Source organism: Rissa tridactyla, chromosome 1 (genome assembly GCF_028500815.1).
Source record: "Rissa tridactyla isolate bRisTri1 chromosome 1, bRisTri1.patW.cur.20221130, whole genome shotgun sequence".
NCBI lineage: Eukaryota > Metazoa > Chordata > Aves > Charadriiformes > Laridae > Rissa > Rissa tridactyla.
Genome location: NC_071466.1, coordinates 131,876,785 through 131,891,492, shown reverse-complemented (window position 1 = coordinate 131,891,492; position 14,708 = coordinate 131,876,785).

The window sequence follows — 14,708 nt, the reverse complement described above, 5'->3', positions numbered from 1 at the left end:
ATTAACCATCTGCTGTTTTTCACACCCGTGGCATTTTCAGCGGGGCTGTTGCAGAATAGCCCGTGTCCACTTAATAGGCAGATTAAAGGTGATTCGGAGCATATTGTGAAAACCAAAGTCTCAACTTCACAGTTTTTACATGGTTTCTGTCCCTTTAGCTCACAGATGGCTCAGAGTCATAAAACCTAAACAGTTCTTCTTAGGACTCAGTCTGCACGTTTCTCAAACCCTAATCCAGTCATTTTAAGAAATTACTTGGCTCAGTGAAGCACGAATCTGCCTCCAGAGCATTTGCAAAGGAAAAAGGAGATCTTGGCACTGTGCATGTTATTGTGTGTATTTTTCCCTTGAAAGACTTTGCTTTAATTTTTATTTTTTTTAACCCGAGTCTCGCAAATCTCAGTGGAAAGACAGACCTGCATCGTGCTGCAAAGATCCTGTATTTTCCAGTGAGTCTGGAGTTGTGGCAATTTACCAATTTGGGTTTGGTTTTTTTTTTTTTTAATGGAGGCTTTTAAATGTAATATGCCAGTGGGGAAAAAAAAAAAACAAGCAAACAAAAAAAACAAATCATTGAAGTGCTTGGGATACTCACTGCTATTAAAATGTTTGATTGTTTTATTCTAATATGCAAAAAATTGCATTATACCAGCTGAACTGTGTTTAGTTTAGGCTGAGGTAAGCGCTGGCATGCCCTAGTTAAGGGTGGATCCAATGCGTTCCTCTTGAAGAGGCCGGGGAGGCAGCCTGCATTTTAACACCTCTACCCAGTGCAGTCACTGCCGAATTAAAAGTTCTCATGAAGGTTTTATTGCCTTGTTTAAAGCTATTTCACACCAGCTGTAGGCTCAAAAGGGGAGTCTTTGTAGGGAAGCGTATTATGGTAATCATGAGTGTTGTTATTGCCACTGTAACATCACCACATCATCACACACACACACACACTGTGTGATGTTGGCAGTTGAGTGACGTAGTTATTGTCAGTAAAACTCAGATGTGGTGCTTGGGCACTCATTAACCGCACCTCTCTTGAAAGCATCCTATATTCCCTTGCTGCCACTGCAATTAGATGTCTTAAGAGCCGGAGTCTGTCAAGCTGATGTCTGACCATGAACAGCTGACGCAGTATTTTGGCTTACCTGTTGTCATTCAGCCAGGCCAGAGTTTGAAGCAAATGCCAAGGCAGTAAAGTATCTAGTGGCTGCTTCTCCTGTTGCGTTTCGTGCTTGTTTCTTAACCGGAAGCTGTTGGAAGTAGGAAGCAGCAAAAAGTTGTGGGCAAAGTCAGAATGTCAGCTTTCTACAGGCCGTTGTGCCAGTGTGAATTTGCTGCGTACACTTGAAGCTGAGCTGCTCTCTTCCGGCGCTCTCCTGCTTACAAGATCCTGGAATGAAAACGGAACTGCTGAGTTTCTCCATCATCTTCCCTTCCCCAGCAGTAGCCTAAAACCTTGTATTTTTCTATCGTGTGTGCCTCTTGTTGCCTCAGCTTTGTGCTGAATTAGGCCTTCTCCCTGGTCTGTCCCTGAGCACTTCGGTGGCTGTAGTGCTCCAACGGATTAGCGTCCCACTGCTGAGACCAGACACTCCATGTGAAATTAATTTAGATGGTTCTGCTATTCAACAAGCTGCTATCAGCCTTTCCCCTTTGTCAAACTGAAAAACAAGAGCAAAAGGAATTATCCCCTTTCCTTGGCCTCTCTGGGATGAATCTCCTCTTACATCTGTGACCGAGCAACTGAACGAATAGTCCCAATCTGAAACTTGTTTGCACCTCTAAGGATATTACAGAAATTCCTGAATATGTTGATTCTGGCTAAATAGGAACTGATCCCAGTGACTTCTGTTAGCAAGTGCAGTCTTGGGAGAGTAAGGGGAGTGTTTCAGCTGTGTTTAGGGAAGAGGGTAAGAAGTCTACCTGGGACAACTCAATTTGTGATCCTCCAGTGCCAAGGAGAGCAAACACTAATACCTGGCCCGTACTCCTAAGGCAGCTGGCTCACCGGATTTTCTTCAGTCTCCCATGGGAGAGGAATCAGTCCCGAGTTAGAAGGATAAATGACTGAGTATGTAGACTGGCAACGTGCAGTCTCTGCTGCAGGCTAAGATGAAGGATGTGGGTGAGCTAAAGCATCCCTGAGCCACACTGGAGCAGTGGGAGGTGAGTGAACCTGCTGCTGCGAGGTGCTGTCCCCTGCCAAATGTTTTATGCCTCAGCATTGGGATGCAGAGTCCTCTTAGTTCATGTGCTTAAAACTAAAGCAAAGCGTGTGGGGAGTGTGTTCCACCTCTGACCCCGGAGTAGATGGAGCTCTTTTCTCCAGGAGGGAGAAGGGGGGGAAAGTGCTGTGTAAAGGTTAAGGACCGCAGAGATTAAAATGCCCTAGGCCCTCTGCAGCGTGGCCTCTGCCTCCTCTGAATACCAGGTGGGTTTCTGACAAGCAATCAGCTGCTTGACTCTACAGTCTCTCTAAAATATTTTAAATGGCAAAACCACTCACAACATGTATAACTGAAAAAATGCCAAGATTCCTAATGCAATGTAGACATAGCTATGGGGGAGGTGGCTTTGCTTGGAAGGACATTATGTACCAAAACGAGGGGAAGGGGATTGTATCAGATGATCCACAGCAGCCTGTCTGCCAGCACAGCATCTGTTTTTAATCGGCTAATCAGATCCTGTTTGAAGCCTTTCTCAGCTGTGCTTCCCTTGAAAACCAGATTCCTTGTCCAGTTGATGCAGAGCTGCTCGTGATTACAGTGCGGTTAGCACAAGAGCAGCAAAACTTGATGTAGAGCATGCTCAACGCTTTCACCAAAATGTTACGAGAAGGAGCCCTTACTCCAAGGGTGCTGTAGGCAGCAGAGCCTCTTCTCCTTCACTCCTCCCATCTACTGGAGGAGTCTTATTCTCCCCTTTTTGGGGGGTGAGGAGAAAAAGGAAGGTTGTTAAATGCCCACCCCCTGTGCTCTGGAAGGAAGAGTAGCCTGAGGCTACTTATGCCATTACTGGCTCCCTGGCTCTAGAAGCATCAGTATTAGAGGAAGCCCCTGAATTGTTGCTCGATGCAGTTCAGTGTCCTCCTCTAAATACTGATACTTCTGGGTGGAACTGGTTTTGGGAGTGAGATGTTGCTTTGTAGCCAGGGAGTCAGTAACAGCATGAGTAGCCTGAGCCGGGTTCTGGGGAGATGGTCTGGAGAGGCTGTACCTGGACTAGAAACCCAAGACAGCATACGCACCAAATCTGCATTGTGTCTACGTTAGTCAGCGTGGTCCTGATTCATCTCTGCCTGGTGCCTGGAGTTGAATTGCTGCCTACATAATGGGATTTCCAGATCGCCCATAAGGATGGGGAAATGTGATGGGCTTCATCTCAGTCCTTTGGGAACATCCTGTAACTCCCTGAATACTAACACGAATAGCAAACACTCAGAAGAAGGGCTCAGCGTGATTATTTTGCTCTTGATGGATTGTTTGGGGTTTTTTTCAGAAAGCAATGAAAAGCACTTTTTAAGTAGTTGCTAAGGAGAATGACTGACTTGGTTGTTGACCTTTTAATGAAACTCAGTACCTCTGCTGGGACCAACTGTGTGCCCTGTCGCAGAGCAGTAGATGTTGTGCATCTTTTCCCCATAAAAACCTGTGTGCCTGGTACCTTCAAGAAAGGTGGTTCCTGAGTATGACTGGGGAATGCTTTAGGTGGGATGGTCTTCATGGTTACCATAAACCTGAGCTGCTACCCAAGCTGCGGTTCTTACCTGGCATGTGGTTACACCATCTCCCGAGTAGTTGGTGCAACTGGTCTGTAATCTGGCCTTCTGCTTGGAGACAGGGGGTGGAGATGAAGTTTCCAATGTGGCTGTAGTGCTAAGTAGAGCTACTTTATCAACAGGATGAAGACAATTGAGTCTTGTTTGTAGGACCACTTCAGTTTCTAGCATGACACTGTAACAAACTCACCCCTACCATAAAGCAACACTGCACAAAACCAGACAGATGTATCGGTACGTGAGTGTCCTGCAGTGGGGTTAGGTACACGTCCTGCAGAACGTGCCCACTGTTGTCCTTGCAGTTTACCATGCTTATTTCCTAGAAAGTGCTGATCACAAACTCTCTCTCACCAGAATGTTTGCATAAACAAGGAGCTTGTAACTCATGGTTTAAAAGATTAATAACAGCAGCTGGCTGGTGTAACAGCTTGGACACACTCAGACATTGCTAATGGTTTGGCAGGGAAAGCCGTATTGACATCATCTGAACAGGTTCGCTTCATTCGCAAGTAAGATGTTACCCTCTCTGCCCGGAAAGGGCATTTCAAAGGTGGCTTTGGATATCATAGAATTGCCCAGGTTGGAAGGGACCTTTCAGATCATCGAGTCTAACCATCAGCCTAACTCTGGCAAAAACTATCACTAAACCAGATTGAAGACTAACACTAGTGAACATCGTCATGAGAACAGGGAAGGTGCAATGTGGCCCCTTGACTGAATCAGTAGTGACAGTAAAGGAAGTGCCTGGCTGGCACTTGTTAGCTCTGCTGGTTCTCTGGCTCACTGATCCATCGGCATCCTCTTCATTAGATCTTGCCGAGTTGGGTTTCTTCCGGAGCAGTGAGCCACCACGTGCCTGCTGGATCGAACACGAGGGAAAGGGCCAAAGAGCGCAAGAAAAAGTGTGCAGTTTGGGGCAGGTGGATCCGTAGCAAATGAACCTACTCTTCTCAGTAGCAGCCAGCAGCAATAACAGGTGAAGTGTAACCAAACTCTGCCCTCAGAGTCGCATACATCCTATGTTGATTCAGGAGTTCCTAAAAACCTTTGGGCCACCTCCTCAATAAGCTGCAAGGACCCAGAGATAAGCCAGCAACAGGGGATCCCAAAAGAGAGTCGCTGAACCAGCCTGGCAAGTGCTCATCCAAGCACAGAAGAGCAGAGAAAGAAACCTCTGACCCTGAGGTCACTTGAATCTGCAGCCAGCAGTACGTAAATTCTAATCAGAGCAGCCCATCAAACCCTTTGAGTCTGCAAGGGGGGGAAAAACTGACAGAAAACTGCTGGGCATAGCTGAAACTCTCCCTGGAAGTGCTCCGCACTGCAGGGCAGGGGCACTCCCCTTTTTCTGGTCCCAGTGGGCTTCAGAGGGCTCTTCCAAAGGTGGTTGGACAGTAGGATATTTCAGGAACGTGAGCCTCTCTGGTTTGTTATGAAAATGCATCCAGAAGCTCATACACACTGTGAGTATGAAATGTGAACTTGGTAAGAAGTCAGCCGAGCAGAGACCAGCCGATGCTCAACAGCACATTCAGAACGACAACACTAAAGAATTTCTGTAAGTCCAGAGCCGTAAGGAATATCACTAAGCAGAATCGTTGCTCTGTTACGAGACCAGACAGGAGCATTTGAAAAGTGTAAACATATTTTATGGTAATGGTAGGATGGCTTATTTTGGCAGATCCCGATTAAGTAGTTAACATTAAAGGGAAATGCTCCATGTCCTATCTCGGTAGTTTTGTTTGCCCTTGAGCATCCCTTTGAACTTAACTCTGTTATAGCAGTATATCAAAGCAATTTTGAGGGACTGATCCAGGAATTTAAAAAAAAAAAAAAAATAAAATTTTAAACCCCAACAGATTACGACCCCAAAGCACAGCACGTAGACACGTTCTGCAGCGTGGCTGATGCAGTAGCAGCCATCAGTGGGACTTGCTGATGTCCCAGCTCAGGACAGCAGAGCCTGGAGGTGTGGGATGGGTACTCAGCGCAGCAGAGCGTACCGAGACCCAAAGAAGATGGTGGAGTTTGTGCAGATGGAGTGGCTGCGAGCAAAATGCCCTTTCAGACATTTTCGGAGCCATTGATGCAGTTAGGCAAATTCTCCTCTGCTGCATCACATTTAAATGTTTCACTCTTATGTGCTGCGATCGTCACTGTTATCATTAGTGAGCAAAACCAGTTAAACAGACATTACAGAAGCAACGGTGCAGAAATAATTTCACAATTAGCAATGAGCCTCCAAAGCAAGTCACTAAAAACAGATTCTGGGGCTGGCCCCTGCAAAACCCGTCGCTCCCTCCTGCCCCATCCTTCAGTGACTTCTTTCTAAGGGGCTCAAAGTGCAACAGAAGAACACCTGGGTTGGAAAGGCACGTCGGTGCTTGCTGTTGGATGCAAGTTATTTTATTGATTCAGACAGGCGTCAAGCAGTAGAACCAGAAACAGTCCTTACACCTGTGGAAATCACATTGCAGAGTCAGCGGCAAGGGTTTCTGATGGAGGACTACTTTGTGAGCCTGGTCTTACCCAGGCTCCCTGCCCGAGGCAATGCTCATCAGCCGGCCTGAACAAATACACTGCAAACCCGGAGCAACCAGCAAGGACGACTGGGGCAGCGAGCAGTTCCAGTGGCGCCCCATCCCATAGCGCGGCTCGGTGCAGTTTTAAACAACCATCACCACTAAATGATGTTGACTCTAGACGTTTCTTGAGGTTTTGGGGTTTTGGCTTGGGGTTTTTTGGGTGGGGAGGAACAAAGCTGTTTAGGAGCCCCCTGAACTCTTCAGTCGTTCTTTGATGTGTCACGGGGTCCATGAATCGAGTGTGTGCCCGCACCTCAGCACCGTGGGAGAGAAGGGTGCCGTGCCCAGGGCAGCACTGCTCCCAGCCCTCCATCTCCGGCTGCCAGCGCCCTGCGCAGGCTAAACAGCACGGGGTTTGCTGTGCCTGGCAAATCCCAAGAGACGAGCAGCTGCAGCAGCTCCAGGACCGCGGTAGAGGGATGTGCACATGAATCCAGAGAGAAATATTCTTTTCTCCTGGCACTATAACAAGCCTTAATGAGAAGCAGCCCACCCGAGCTTTTGAAGAATGAACTCACCAGGAGACTCCTCTGCTCTGATCAGCCTCCAACCCTCTCATCCGCTTAGGAGAAATAATAAACTGAGACATACAAGTTATTTTCATACGCACAGTTGAGTAACCCCAGGACCAGGCAATGCAACAAGGAGCCTGCAGGGCCCCGAGAAACTCTCCTGGTCCCTTTGGGAAGATGTGGGAGAGGGCAGGGACAAGGGCACAGGGTGCTCTGCTTCCCAGGGCCCAAAACCAGGCACAGCACCAGCAGTGCTGCTATGGCAGAGGCAGCCAGGTCCTGGGCAGCTTCTTGGCACTACCCAGAAAACCAGGCAGAAAGCACAACTTTGAGAATGTTATTGGATGACCCAAGCTATGATACTGATGGATTTTTCTTTCTTTTTATCTTAAATTTTAAACATTTCACTTTTTGAAATGTTTTTCCTTTAACTTTTGCTTTGCTGCTGGCAGGCACCTATTTGAAAGGTCACATCCAGTCAGCTTCCTCCCATCCTATTCTTTTTCCACTTTCCAAGCTAAGTAAGGCAGATTTGACTTTCCATTCTTAATTAAAAAAAAAAAAAAAAAAAAAAGAAAAAGAAATTATCACAAACCCATTTGTTTGCCCAAGGACACCAGATGCCAGGAGCAGCAGCACAGTGAATGGAGAACCGTGGTCCTGAATTTGGTCCCTCATCCCCGCCCCAGCGCTCCTCTGGCCAGGCGCGGGAAGCCGTGGTACCAGCTGGGACAGGCTTTGGCCCCTGGGCTGAGGCGGAGGGAAGCCAAGCAGCTGCTGCCGCAGGGCTGCTTTGGGGGGGCAGCGCTGATAGGGGTGACCCTGAGCCCGGCCATGCCTCAGAGAGGCACCGAGCTGCGGAGGATGGTGGAAACGGGCCACAGGGGCCCCGTGGCAGCCAGGCTTTTTGCAGATTTCTGCTCAAGCTGTTGGGCCCATGGCGTGCAAATGCAATTACCTCTTTTTTTCCAAGACCATTTGAGCAACAATATAGCTATCCCCTTTCTTTTTTTCTTTTTTTTTTTTTTTCACAGCAAAAGCTCTGTTAGCATTTTGCAAAAGCTCCCTCGGCCAGGCAAAGCCAGCGGTTGACCATGCAGAAGGTTTTTTGAGGCAAGTTTCAATCTTTCCCAAGATACAAACTGTATCAGGTAAGCCGAAGTGTCCTCCCCAGGTAGAAAAAGGGCTGGTGCTGCAGAGTGAGTCAGCCCTTTGCAACGTCACTCCCAGGGGCAAAGATGACAGTCGCTTACGGTCTCCAAAAGGTCACAGGCGACTTGTGGCTTTGTCCGAGTTTTATTTGTTGTAGGGCTTTTGCTTTCTGGTTTATAAAAAACCCAAAGTAGCCAAGAAGGGGTTTGGGTTATGGGGGTTTTTTTAATCCCGAGTTGGGTTCTCTTTGCATGACCAGCTTTCCCTAACATCCCCTTTCTCCCTCCTGTTTCCCACAAGAAGACGGTTAGATAAGGACAATCAAAGATGGAAACCTTCTCCATTGCTGGCTGAAGCAGCAACTACTCTTTGAATTTTCACATAAAAAGCTTCTTCCGACCACTTGCCAGACATCTGGAGACAAACGGCTGCTAAAAGGAACCAACATAAAACATGTATGATTCGAATCGTTTGGTCGACTAAAATATTTTTGCCTCTTGGTTGCTCTTGTTTTTCCCCCTTGCTTGGGTTGTGTCAAACCCATCTTCTACACCACTGGTACTGGGCAAAGTCTTCCAGGAAAAATGAGTGCAATCAAGACCTAATTTCCTAAATCAAAAAAAAAAAATAAACATCCAAAAAGAAGAAACCCAAGTCTGCCAATGTTGCAGATATTTGTGTCTGGTTCTAAAGAAACAAACAACCGAAACCATCCCCCAAACAAAGCGACCGTTCTTCCTCCTCCCCCTCCCAAGACAGGCTAGAAAGCCAACTCTCCTTTCTGTTTTAATGCTGCTTTTCAAAGAAAAAGGACGTTTTCAAGTTGGAGACAGAATGAAATGGGATAATTTATGCCAGCATTTTGCACTGAGACTTCCAAAAAGCTTTAGCCCACCATTTTAGAGGAGCTCAGACCCGTAGGGACTGTGCCCCTATCTGGCAAATCATGGGAGGCAATAAATAAAGGAGAGGCAAAGACACATTTAGATAAAACGTTAACCCACAGACTGTTGCCCGGGGGTGCCTTCTACAGAGCACATGCCATCATCTCACGAACATGCAGTTCCTCTTCGACACCCCAGCATGTCCCATGCTGTCACAACTGTACCAACCCCTTCCAGCCTGGGAGCAGCACACAGCAGTTCAGCAGACCCTTTTTCTCAATTATTTTTGGCGCACTTTAACTGACGGTCCTAATTGCCCGGGCCAGGGGCACCTGCCCCAGCCAAACCTGCCCAGCAGGCTCTGCCGCAGAAGTGATGCTGGTGGCGACCAGCAGAGCCGGCACGTTCGGTGGCAGCTGGTGAGTGCCTGGTTGGTGCCACGGCCCGAGCAGCACAGGCACAGCCCGGGATGCTGGTGCTCAGGAGAGGGGCTGGTCCGGCTGCTGCCTCCCTGGGGACACAGCTCCTGCAGCATGCCGAAACACAAAGTGACTCTTGAGCTACAGCATAAGCTTGAGGCTTGTTTTGCCTCCCCTTTCTGGGATAAACGCCCGGGTCTCGCAAGGCCGGGGACGTGTGCCAGGGCAGCGAGCGTTGCCAGCAGCCGGATGCACATGCTAAGGGTCTCTCCAAAAAGGCTGCGTCTGGGGAAAGGGTCCCATCCTGGCACGGAACCTCACCTCACTGCTTCCTCAAGGTCTTTTCAGGATCTTTTCCTCCAGGACAAAACATCAACAACCTTGCGCACAGCTGATGTTTAGTCTGACCTCCCTGCTATGTCTCCAGCGTGCTGCTGCTGCTGCCTCGCGGGGATCGCTGGCTCTCAGGCATTTTGCATTGCAGAGCTTGCAGGCAGCGACTGAGCTGCGGGGTTACAGCATGCTCTTAGCTCTAGCACTGGCTCCCCTGAAAAGCCAAAAGTGATTGCCATTGAAGCAGCTCCTAGTGTCGCCAGAGGACTGGCACCTGGCGTGGGACAGAGCAGCCAAGAGGCTCAGCCAGCACTGTGAACTCGATCAGATGCACCATGGCTGCCATCCATAGCTGCCAAACTCTGAAAAACTCTAACTTTTCTTCAAAGAGTCCATTCCTGTTGCAAAACAGATAGATCGGCCCAGTGAGCACGTTACTTGTTCCCTCCACTGTGCTGTGCTACTCAGACATGGGGACACAAACCTGCCTGGCATCACAGAGACCTTTTGGTAGGATGACGAATTGGGCTGTTCAGCATTCCCAAAGGATCAAGTGCCTCTGGGGGCCACATGCACTGATATTTCAGATCAGGTACTGGGATGGACTACGAACAGCTCAAAAACTTCCTAAGCTGGTAACTAGTTCAACCCACACCCACACATTGTTCCTCCAGGGTGGACAGGAACCCAGCCACCCACTCTGCCAGCCCAAGACTCCCCAGGGTGGGACGGGGATGAGCACCACCAGAGCAGGGCGTGGGCAGCACTGGGCACATAGAGGACTGGATTCAGGTTTGGGAAACAGCACAGTCAGGCCACTAAATAGTCGTGCATGGAGCAGGTGCTGCATGAACCACAGACCTCCTTGCAGGACACCGCTCCGGCAGTGGGCACCCAGATAGCACTGGGATGGTGGCTCAGTCCATCAGCAGGCTGACCCAGGGACAGAGCAGCACGTAGAATCATAGTCTCATAGAATAGTTTGGGTTGGAAGAGACCTTTAAAGGTCATCTAGTCAAGCCTCCCCTGCAATGAGCAGGGACATCTCCAACTACAGAGCCCCGTACGACCTGACCTTGAATGTTCCCAGGGATGGGGCACCTACCACCTCTCTGGGCAACCTGTTGCAGTGCTTCACCACCCTATTGTAAAAAATTTCTTCCTTGTATCTAGTCTAAATCTACCCTCTTCTAGTTTAAAGCCGTTACCCCTTGTCCTATTGCAACAGGCCCTGCTAAAAAGTTTGTCTTTCTTATAAGCCCCCTTTATGTACTGAAAGGCTGCAGTAAGGTCTCCCCAGAGTCTTCCCTTCTCCAGGCTGAACAATCCCAACTCTCTCAGCCTGTCTTCACAGGAGAGGTGCTCCACCCCTCTGATAATTTTTGTGGCCCTCCTCTCAACCCGCTCCAACAGGTCCATGTCCTTTCTGTGCTGAGGGCTCCAGAGCTGGACGCAGCACTCTGGGGGGGGTCTCACCAGAGCAGAATAGAGGGGCAGAATCACCTCCTTCCACCTGCTGGCCACTCTTCTTTTGATGCAGCCCAGGATATGGTTGGCTTTCTGTGCTATGAGCACACAGGCCTTGGTCATCCCCAGCTTTTCCTCCACCAGTACCCACAAATCCTTCTCAGCAGGGCTGCTCTCAATCCCTTAATACGGGATTTTGCTGGTGTGTGGCATTTTACTTGCAAGTCAACCACCAGCTCCCTGAAGAGCTGGAGAGTTTGAAGGCATCGTAAGCCACCTCTACTTAGAGACCCTCACCCAACTCAGCTAGCCACCTGGGTGCAGGTCCCTTCCGCCTGCCTGCATCAAACCCTGTGACTGCAGGCAACCACACTGATCGGGATGGACGGAGACGGAGCACGGCCCCACTGCAATGGACTCTCTGCTGGCCACAACCCCCAGCTACCCACTGGTGCTCAGGTCAGAGCACAAAACCAGAGGAAGGAGTGATTTTGTGGGGTGCAGGACCAGCGGAAAGCAACACGACGCATTTCTTATCTCAGTAGTGCAGAGGCAGCTCCACTTCCCACGCTGTCTGCAGGCACAAGGGGAGAAGAGGTGGAAGATTGAGACCAAAGCATCTTGCAGAAATGAGGTAGCTGCAGAGTCCCCCCTCACTCACGCCCCCCCAGGAAACACCTGGTTTGGGCTTTGGTCGGGAGCCTGAGGTGCCGTGCATGTGCAGGAGCATGCGGCTGGTTTCTCTCTCCTTTCCTCCCTCCCCTGTTCAGTACGTTATCAGCACCTGGGACGCTACGAAAGCTTTCGCACAGGCTGCACCTGGTCCTCTGACTTCGTCCCATTTTAGCTGCTGTGTCCTCTCACAGACCTGCTGTTCTGAGTCAGAAAAGGGCACTGAGAGAGCAGCTATTTCCAGACACAAGACTTGTGGTACCACCACCCAGGTTCAAAAGCAGCCAGCCCGGCTGACTAAGCAGGTCAGGAGAGAGATGTGCTTCACAGGACACTGACAGCTGCCAAGTGTCCTTGCTTCAGTATAACCAGTAGGCCAGGGTGATGGCACAGCCACGATGGCCACGGTGCCTGCTGCCCATGCTGCTGTCACGCCAACAGGAAAGCCAAGCATGTGTGATGCCTCTAACAGAGAGGATCTTCTTCTGAGGCTGCTGATGTTCTGGTGGTCCCTACTTGAGCATGAGCCAGCTTTTGCCTAGATCCAGCCCTAGGAGAGGTGTAAACCTAGCCCTAGGTTCAGAGGTTCCCCTTTCCATTTTCTCAGGCCATGCCCAACATACAGCTACCTCATTCCAAGGTGTGCCCAAGCCTACATGGTTCTCCTCATGCAGCCTGCCTGGGATGGCCAGGGAGCCCCAGCTCAGCTCTTACAGCAGCTCCCTGTGGGCTCAGAGGGGCAGCAATCATAAGCACCGACCCTGTTAGCACTGGGGGGCACTCAGCAAGCCAAGCTGTGCCAGGGAGGGAATGCTGGGCAGCTGCCACCCTCCTCATAACATCTTCCACGGGCTGACAGAGAGACTGAAGCCTCCTTGGCTCACAGCATGCTTCACAAAGCCAGTCCTTCCACTGTCTGAAAGCTGTGGCCAGACCTGTCAGAGAGGACAAGCTGGGCTGAATCTGGCCAGTAGCTGTGTTGCAAGCAGCGTTACTCATCCCCTTGCTGAAGAAGCAATGGGCTGGATGCAAGCTGAATGTCAGTGTTCATAGGAACTCCAGCTGCCTAACTTCTTGATGTGGAGGTGAGGGGGAACCTCCAGGCTCCAGAGCTTTATTTCAACCCACTTCACCTTTCTCCTGTGACAGGAGACTCCTGTGATATGGGGAGCTGGCTTCCTTGCTGGACCTCCATCTCTGCTAGCTCCTTCTGCAGAGCAGGAGGAGGGGTTACACAGCCCCTTAACTGTTGGTCCGTGAGCCAGCCGCGAGGCTGCTCCAAAATGCCAGCTGGGATCACACTCGGCTGTTTCAGTAGCAGCACTGGAGCTAGCAGTGGAGATGGGGAGGAGGTGGGGGCTGGCTGCAGCAACTCTGCCGGAGGCAAAGGACTTGCACAGCACAGGGACGTGCCACCATGCAGGGCACTGTAAGACTCCTGTCCTGCATAGCAACAAGCTCTCTGTGACGGGCTGTTTTGCTACACGTAGTCTAAATTGGGCCCTGTGGCCAGCACCAGCTTCCAGATGAGAAGCCAAGGTAAGGGGAAGCGAAAGCCGCAGGGACCGTGACACCTGCTCTGCCTCACTGTTCTGCTTGTCTCTCTCTCTCAGGAAACCTTGAGTTGCTATATTTAGAGCACAGATTACGTCCTGGCTTTGTTCTTATCCTTGTTTGTGAAGTTTGACTGAGTTCACACACTCCTGTGTACACAACGTGCCAACATCCTGCTGCCAGGGAGTGCTCACAGCTGGCTGGGAGCCCCCCACACCGCAGGGACACAGGCTCCCAGGGAGGATGCAAATGCTGTCCCCGGGCTTTCTGCACCACCGACATACCGGCTCACCCACGAAACTGGAGAGGAGCTGCTGAGAGACCAGGCTGGGCACAGGCACACCACCGGAATCCCCCCTACGCTGCATGGCAAGAGGTCCCCAGAGATGGAGGGTATTGGCCCATGTCCCGCAGAGCAGAGCACCCCTCTAGAAAAGTCAGGGAAGCCGCAGTGGGGAATCTGCAATTGAAGAGGGAGAGGACAGGGCTAAAGTCATCCCAGATGATGAGCAGTCCTGCAAAGGGGTGTGAAGGGACAAGCAGAGGCCATAAAGGTCAGTGTCTATGGGAACAGGAAGGAAAAGAAAGGAAGGCCACGAAGCCACAGGCCATCGCGGGTGGCTGTGCTCCTGAATTCCCTGTTTTCCCTCATCATCAGCATCTTCTTATTCCTAAGGGCAGTAACAATGATTTTTCCACTCTAGGAGTCTTGCCAGCCTGGGGAGGGCTCTTCTGCAGCGTGAACCCTTGCCCTCTTCTCTTCAATCCCAGACCACTGTCAGTTTTTCATCTCCATCTATTTTTCTACCATTTAAGAGACCTTTAATTCTCCTAGCTGTCAGAGGGCATGCAAGTCAACTTAGTGACTTTCAAGCCAACACTCAAGTCCCCTCACCCTTTTTCTCCCCAGTGAGAGTGAGACACACTGGAGGGAGGCAGATGAGTTGGGCAGTTGAGTCCTCTTTGACTGGGTGCACATACCCCAGTTAGATCTTTTTCTGCAGCAGAAGAAAAATCATCTGTGTATCCAGTTCCTTCCTCCCACTGACATTTCCATGGTCAGGCCGATCTAGTCCTGACCTCTCTATCCTTAGTTACTTATCCTCCCTTTTGATATTTTCTGTCTTTTACAAACTGGTATGATGCTCTGCCCTACAAAGATCTACACAAGAACCCATACAGCATGGCCTACCCATTATTTTTCTACCACATGTCAAGGGGATTAGAAGTTACATGTTGACGTACTGCCCAAACACTGCTCTGAGCTCATATGTGGTCTCTGGCCCCAGAGAGCAAGCAGACTGAAACAGGGCAGGGAGATCACACTCTAACACACCAGAAGAGAAAGGGGAATGTGC